Source organism: Canis lupus, chromosome 2 (assembly GCF_011100685.1).
Source record: "Canis lupus familiaris isolate Mischka breed German Shepherd chromosome 2, alternate assembly UU_Cfam_GSD_1.0, whole genome shotgun sequence".
In the NCBI taxonomy this organism is placed as follows: domain Eukaryota; kingdom Metazoa; phylum Chordata; class Mammalia; order Carnivora; family Canidae; genus Canis; species Canis lupus.
This window is the reverse complement of record NC_049223.1, coordinates 8,207,292-8,214,937: the sequence shown is the minus strand read 5'-3', so window position 1 is coordinate 8,214,937 and position 7,646 is coordinate 8,207,292. Positions and strand designations below refer to the sequence as shown.

Genomic DNA, 7,646 nt, shown 5'->3' with positions numbered 1-7,646 from the left:
TAGGTTAGATGAGGTTTGAGGAACACCAAGCAGTCACTTCTGCAGAAAATTAACCAGTAGGTCAGAGTCTAGACACTTTGGCCCTTACCTTTGAGCAGTATGTGGCCCATCCACAGCCAACAATATGAAGTTAGGGGTGAATGTTGACTTCTCTTTATTTGATGGTTTGATTCCAAGGGCTAACACTTCAATCTCAATATGTGGAGATTAAAAGTATAGTTTTTAAAATTTTTAAAAAGATTTTATTTATTTATTCACGAGAGACACACAGAGAGAGAGAGAGACATAGGCAGAGGGAGAAGCAGGCTCTCTATGGGGAGCCTATGGTGGGACTCGATCCCAGGACCTCGGGATCACATCCTGAGCTGAAGGCAGACACTCAATCACTGAACCACCCAGGCGTCCCATAAAAGTATACTGCTGAAGTCAGATTGCTAAGGTTGAAAACCAGTTCAATCACTCGAGGCAAATCACTCTACCTTAATAAACCTTAGTTCCATCATCTGTGAAGCGAGGCCAATACTAGTCCACCTCAGAGTCGCCAGGAGGATTAAAGGCGATAAACTCTGAGAAGCATTTAAGATGGTGCCTGGCACATAGCATGTACTGTAAATATGCATATAAATATTTCAGTATTATTATTTTACTCTAGCCAGCAGGAGGCCCTCCTATGCTGAAACTCCCTGAACGTGTAGCATCAGAGGTTAGGCTCCAACACTGTTTGCACACACAAATACATATGCACACACTCATGCATGTGCGTGCACCAGTTGGTGAAATCAAATAAGGACTCAGTGCTTATTCTGGAAAATGGATTAATCGAAGTGAGGAAAGCAAAGACATGCTTGTATTATGAATCCATGACCTAATCAGAGAGGGGGGCAGGGAAAAAAGCAGAAATAGTAATCTGTTCCAAGAAAAAACAATCTCCTTGGATTCTGGCCCACAGAATTGCAGCAATCTCTGCCACCGTGGACATTACCCTCCTCTCTGGCATTGCTTCCTAGCTGCTGTGGGATGCTGGCCCTGGGAACATATTTTTAACTGAATGAAAAACACATCAGGATTCCCAAAAGGTGGAAACTCAGTGTCTGCCAGGGTGACGTGGCCTTTTGGATGCTTCTGTTTGGAGGCCAAAATACCTAAAACTCAAAGATGAAAGATTTCTTCCATCTGGAAAGGAACTGAAGGAATTCCTCTGGAAGGATCTGAGCTACTCTCAGGCAGAACAGTGGCCCTGCCAATGCCACAGGGAGAAGGGGAAAGGGCCCTTCTTCCACCGCCCAGCCTCCCTGGTGAGATGAACCTCCTCCTTGCAAGCTTATGAATATCAATGAGCCCAAACCACATGTGAAAGAGCCAGAACATATTGCAACAGCCAAATTGCAAGTTGGCTCCTAAAACTTGGCCAAAGGAGCATATAATTCAAACAGTGGGGCTGAGGCTGGCACTGCGCCGGAGCCTAAGGAGGGATGGAAGAAACCTCCGCTCAAGTCCCTGAAACCTCTGGCAGATCAAAAGGAAAGAAAAAGGGAGCAGGCTTGCAGGAGCTCTCATCACTGCCCCGTAAACACTCTCGACCCCGGCTGGTCATCCAGAAGTCAAAATAAAGTGTTCTCCACCAAAGCAAGGCATGAGAAAAGAATCCAATGCCCAGAATGCACACACTGGTTTGGCATAAATAAGAACTTCAATGAACATTGAAAAGCAGTGAAATTCTTTCATTCAACAAATAATTACGGGGCAGTCACTGTATCTCAGACTCTGCTAGGCCGTGGGCATAGGGTGCCTAAGAGGAGACAGTTCCTCACCCCAAGGAGTTGACAGTGGCAGTGGCGTGTTGGCTAGGTGGGAGGCAGCCAAGGGGGCGAAGGCACGAGAAGAAGCAGGGTGCAATTTCAGCATGCTCAGCTGCTCCCATGTCATAGGAGGTGGGGTTCCACAATTTGTTTTTTTATTCACTTGTGGATGACATTTGGTATGTTTCCCGTTTGGAACTATGAAGAAAGTGGTGATGAACATTCATGTCTTCCCAGGATGTACACTTTCATTTCTCTTGGGTTAATATCTAGACATGAAATTATGGGGTCAGATGGTAAGGGTATATATAACTTCATGAGAAACCAGTTGTTTACCATTTTGCATTTCTATCCTCTGTGTACGAGTCTATCCTTGTCAACATTTACTATTACCTGTTTAAAAAAATTTAGTCACTATGGAGGGGATATAGTGGTAGCCCGCTGTGGTTTTAGTTGCATTTCCCTGATGATTAATGATACGGAGCTTTTTCCCCCCTCTTCATGTTATTTGTTTTTAGTGCATTTTCTTTGATGAAATGTCTGTTCGAATATTTTACCCATTAAAAAAAAATCAGAATCTGTTCTTTTATTACTTGGTCAACTCTTTACAAATTCTGGATATGAGTCCTTTATCAGATGAACATTTTACAAATATTTTCTCTTAATATGTGGCTTGCCTTTTTTGCTTTCTTAACAGTGTATTTTGAGGAGCTAAAGTTTTAAATTTTGATATTTCCCATTTATTATTTTTAATTCATGGTTTATGCCTTGTGTTCTAAGACTTTGTGTCTAGCCCCAAATCACAAAGATTTTTCTTTTGTTTTGTTCTAGAAGTTTTATGGTTTTAGATTTTCCTTTTAAGTTGAGAATATATTCTGAGTTAATTTTCTTATGTAAGATAAGAATTGAGGCTCCTTTTTTTGTCATGTGAAAATTCATTTTCCGAAATCATTTGCTGAAGAGACTATCTTTTCCAAATTGATTTCAGTCATTTGTTATAGAAGCCATCTTTTCATGTTTGGTATCTTGGCACTTTTATTGAAAGCCAAATGATCATTTATGTGTGGGCTTATTTCTAGACTCTTGAACCATTTTCATATATCTCTATGTCTGTCCTTATGCTAGCACCACACTGTCCTGATTATTTTAGCTTTATATTAAGATTGTCCTTCTTTTCCAAACTGTTTTTTGATCATTCTAGATTTTTGCATCTGTATATATATTTCTACAAAAAATCCTGCTGGAATTTTGATTGGAATTGCATTGAACCAATAGATCAATTTAGGGACAATTGTTCTCTTAACAACATTAAGCCAATTGCACTATGAACAAAGTATGTCTCATCATTTACTTAGATCTTCATTAATTTATCTCAGCAAAGTTTTGGAATTTTCAATTTACCTACTATCATATATTTCACTAAATTTATCCATAAATATTTCATGCTCTGTGATGCCACCTCAAATGATATTTAAGGGCAGCCCGGGTGGCTCAGTGGTTTAGTGCTGTGGTCGGCTCAGAGCGTGATCCTGGAGACCAGGGATCCAGTCCCATGTCGGGCTCCCTGCATGGAGCCTGCTTCTCCCTCTGCCTGTGTCTCTGCCTCTCTCTCTCTGTGTCTCTCGTGAATAAATAAATAAAATCTTAAAAAAATAATGATATTTAAAAATCTTCAATTTCCAACTGTCTGTTGCTAGCCTTTAGAGATACATTTACTTCTGTATGTTGACCTTGTATCCTCTTATCAAATTGACTTCTTAGTTGTAGTTGCTTTTTTGGAAGTTTCCTTAGGATTTTCTACACAAACAACCACAGAGCCAATGGATATGGCAGTTTTATTTCTTCCTTTCCAAACTACATGGATTTTATTTTGGTTTCCTGCCTTATACCCTTGTCTAGGAACTCCCACTGAATAGAAATGCCAAGAGGGGAACTTTTCTTGATCGCAAGGGAAAATAATTCAGTTTTAAATTGTTAGGTATGATGCTAGCTTTACATTTTTGGTGGATTTCCTTTATCAAATTGAGAATATTTCCTCCTACTTCTAGTTTGTTAAGAGTTGGTTTGATTTTTTTTATTATTATAAATGGGTTTTGATATCTGTCAAATGTTTTTCTACACATGTTGAACTGAACTGGTTGATCACATAGCCTCTCCTTTTTAGTCTGTTATTATGGTGAATTACACTTACTGAGTCCTGCATTGTCGAATCAATCTTACAATACTGGGACAAACCCCACTGGGTTATGGAATGCTCTTTTTTAAATATTTAACTGGATCTGCATTACTACAATTTTAATGATTTTGTGTCTGCATTCACAAAGAGTATTGGTCTGCAGTTTTCTACCCTTTTAGTTTCTTTTTTTAGTGTTGGTATTAGCTTCAAAAAAGACATAGGAAAGTTTTCTCCTCTCTACTTTTTTTGTGTAGGATTGGTTCAATTCCTTCCTTAGATATTTGGTAGAATTCACTGATAAAGCCAACTGGAGCTAAGGGGGTTTTTGTGGGAAGGTTTATAATCATAACTTTACTTTAATATAAACTGAGATCTTTAAAATATATTAATAAAATATTTTATAATATATAATAAATATATAATAAAAATATAAATACATTTATATATAAATAGAGATTTTTAAAGATTTCTTCTTGAGTGAGCTTTAGTTGTTCTGATTTTCAGCAAATTTTCCCCTTTTATCTAATTTGATGAGTTTATCGGCTTGAAGTTATTCATAAATTCCCATATTATCTTTTTGGTATATGTAGAATTGTTCATGCCTAATACTGGTGACTGTGTCCTCTATTTTCTTGTTCAGTGTTAGGTAAAGATTTATCAGTTGTATTTTCAATGAATCAGCTTTTGGCTTCATTTTCTCTCTGTCCATTTATTATTTTATTGATTTCTGATTATTTCTTTCCTTCCACTTTGGTTTAAGTTGCTTTTCTTCTTCTGGTTTCTTATGGTGGAAGCTTAGATATTTGGTTTTAAACTGTATTCTTTCCAACATAAGCATTGAAAGTAACAAATTTCCTTTATAGCACTGCTTTAGTTGCATACCCCCCCTTTATAAGTGTTACTTTTATTTTCATTCAGTTAAAAATATTTTCTTTTTTTTTTTCTTTTGATCCTGCCTCAGGTTTATTTGTACAAATAGCACAGGAGGACAGCAGGCCCATGTAGACAGAAGCCCAGGGGTCACCATTCTCACACTGCAGGCAGAAGCCTCTACACTGGAGACTTTGTGGGGGCCTGGGCACCTTTGGGAGCCTGCGCTGCAAGAGTAGAAGCAGGAACAGGAGCCAGGGTCACAGCTGCAGCCTGGGCCTTGGTTTGAGCGTTGGCCTTGGCCTTTGGCCGGCAGAGCCTGAGACCTTTGGCAATGTGGGCACGAGCACATTTCCTGAGCTTGGCGTGAGCGATGTAGGCAAGTTGATTGAGATTGTGGCTGCCGCCCTTTGGGATCTTGGGCTTAACCTCCTTGGGCTTGACAAGGGCCTTAATAGCCTTGGCACAGGCAGTCATGGCCTTGGCATTGTTGGCCTGCATCTTCTTCAAGGCCCTTCTTGTTGTGCTTCTTGGCAAAGCGCATGTTCCTCAGGAACTTGGGGTCCACCCCCTTAAGAGATTCATCTTTGTGACCATCTTGATGCCATTTCTGTGCCATTTTTGTGACCGATTGTGCGTGGTGCGGTTCTTGGACTTGGCCATGTCTGCACCAAAGACCGCGGCTCCCCCTTAACAATATTTTCTAATTTCACTTGTGATTTCTTTTTTTACCTATATATTATTTAGAAGTATGTTATTTAGTTTACAAACGTTGGAGTGTTTGCACTTATCTTTCTAGTATTGATTTCTAGTTAATTGTGGTCAGAGAATATACTATGCATGATTTCAATCCTTTAAAATTTATTAAGGCTAGTTTTATGGCCCCAAATATGGTCTAATTTGATAAATGGTCTGTGTACACTTAAAAATTGTGTTTATTCTGCTGTTGTTAGGTGGATCGTTTTATAAATGCCCATTAATTTAATTTGGTTGATATGTTATTCAAGTCTTCTGTATTCTTATTGATTTTTTGCCCACATATTTTAACAACTATTAGGAGAGGAGTGTTGAAACCCATTTATAATTTTGTGTATTTCTTCTACTTCTATCAGCTTTTGCCTCATGTATCTTGAAACTCTGTAGCACTGTTTTGTCTTCTTCATGAATTGAACCTTTATTATTATGGTCCCTTGAACTGAAATCTTCTTTGTGTGACTATATTTTTGTGTGTGTGACTATATTAATATAGTCAGTTCCTTTTCTTCTGCCTAGTGCTTGCATGACATATATATTTATCTATCCTTTTTACTCTTTTCTGTAAATTTTTTGATACTTTTTATTGCCCTTTTATTTTTAACCTGCCCATGTCTTTATAGTTAATGTTGGCTTCTTGCAGGCAGCGTATAGTTTCTTGTGGACAACATATCTTCCTTTTTCCTCATTCCATCTGACAATCTGTTTTTTAATGGAGTGGGTTTTTAAAAAATTGATTTATATCTGATATTTAACATTGTATTTGTTTTAGGTGTACAATATAATGATTTGATGTATATAATAATGGAGTGTTTAGATTATTCACACTCATTGTAATTATTGGTATGATTGGTTTTAAATTTAGCATTTTAGGATTTGTTTTCCATTGATCCCAATATACTCTTTGTTCTCTTTTTTCTTTGTCTCTCTCTCTCTCCTTTTTTAAGATTTTATTTATTTATTCATGAGAGACACAGAGAGAGAGTGAGAGGCAGAGACACAGGCAGAGGGAGAAGCAGGCTCCATGCAGGGAGCCCGATGTGGGACTCAATCCCAGGACTCCAAGATCACACCCTGGGCTGAAGGCAGGCTCCCCGCTGAGCCACCCGGGCTGACCTCTTTGTCTCTTTATTTAAATATTTATTTATTTATTTATTTATTTTAGAGAGAGAGAGTGCAGGAGCACAGAGGGTTGAAAGAGCAGAAAACCCAACAGTTGAGCGGGGAGCCCGTTGTGGGGCTCAATCTCAGGACCCTGAGATCATGATTTGAGCTAAAACCAAGAGTTCGGTGCTTAACCAACTGAGTCACCCAGGTACCATTCTTTGTTTATTTATTTGTAGTAATCTAATCTTTTCGTGATTCCATTTTACCTCCACTATTGGCTTACTAGCTATACCTCCTTTAAAAAGGATTTACAATATCTAACAAATCATAACAATCATAGTCTACCTTTATTTTTATTTTTTAAAAAAGATTTTATTTTTGAGCAATCTGTACATCCAACATGGGTTTCTAACTCACAGCCCCGAGATCAAGAGTGGCATGCTGAGCCAGCCACCTGCTGAGCCAGCCAGCCACCCCCATGGTCTCCCTTTAAATAATCTTACATCATTTCAGGTGATACGTAAGAACAGTACACTAGTACACTTCCATTTTCTTCTTCTTGTCCTTGGTGAAATTGTTGTCATGCATCTTGCTTGTGTATATGTTATAAACCCCACACACTTTATTATGTTTGCTTTAAGTAAATGTCTTCTAATGAAATTAAGTAGGAGAAAGAATGTTTTTGTTTTTACCCACATATTTACTCTTTCTGGTGTTCTTTATTCCTTTGTGTGGAATAAAATTTCCATCTGTTATCATTTCTTTTTCTGCCTGAAAAGTTCCTTTAAAATCCTGCAGTTTACTAATCACAGTTTTTTTTTTGTTTTTGTTTTACTAGGAAAAGCCATCTTTCACCTTTATTTTTTTATTCTTTTTTTTTTCCTTTGTACAGTATGCTTACATTTATAATGTTGGAAGCTATACTTTTAAAAAAGCAAAGT

General features: G+C 38.0%; 1 pseudogene; it reads right to left on the bottom strand.

Annotated features, from left to right (window-relative positions):
- Window positions 1-5,025: 5,025 nt before the first annotated feature.
- Window positions 5,026-5,508, bottom strand: LOC100688199 (annotated as a pseudogene).
- Window positions 5,509-7,646: the final 2,138 nt, after the last annotated feature.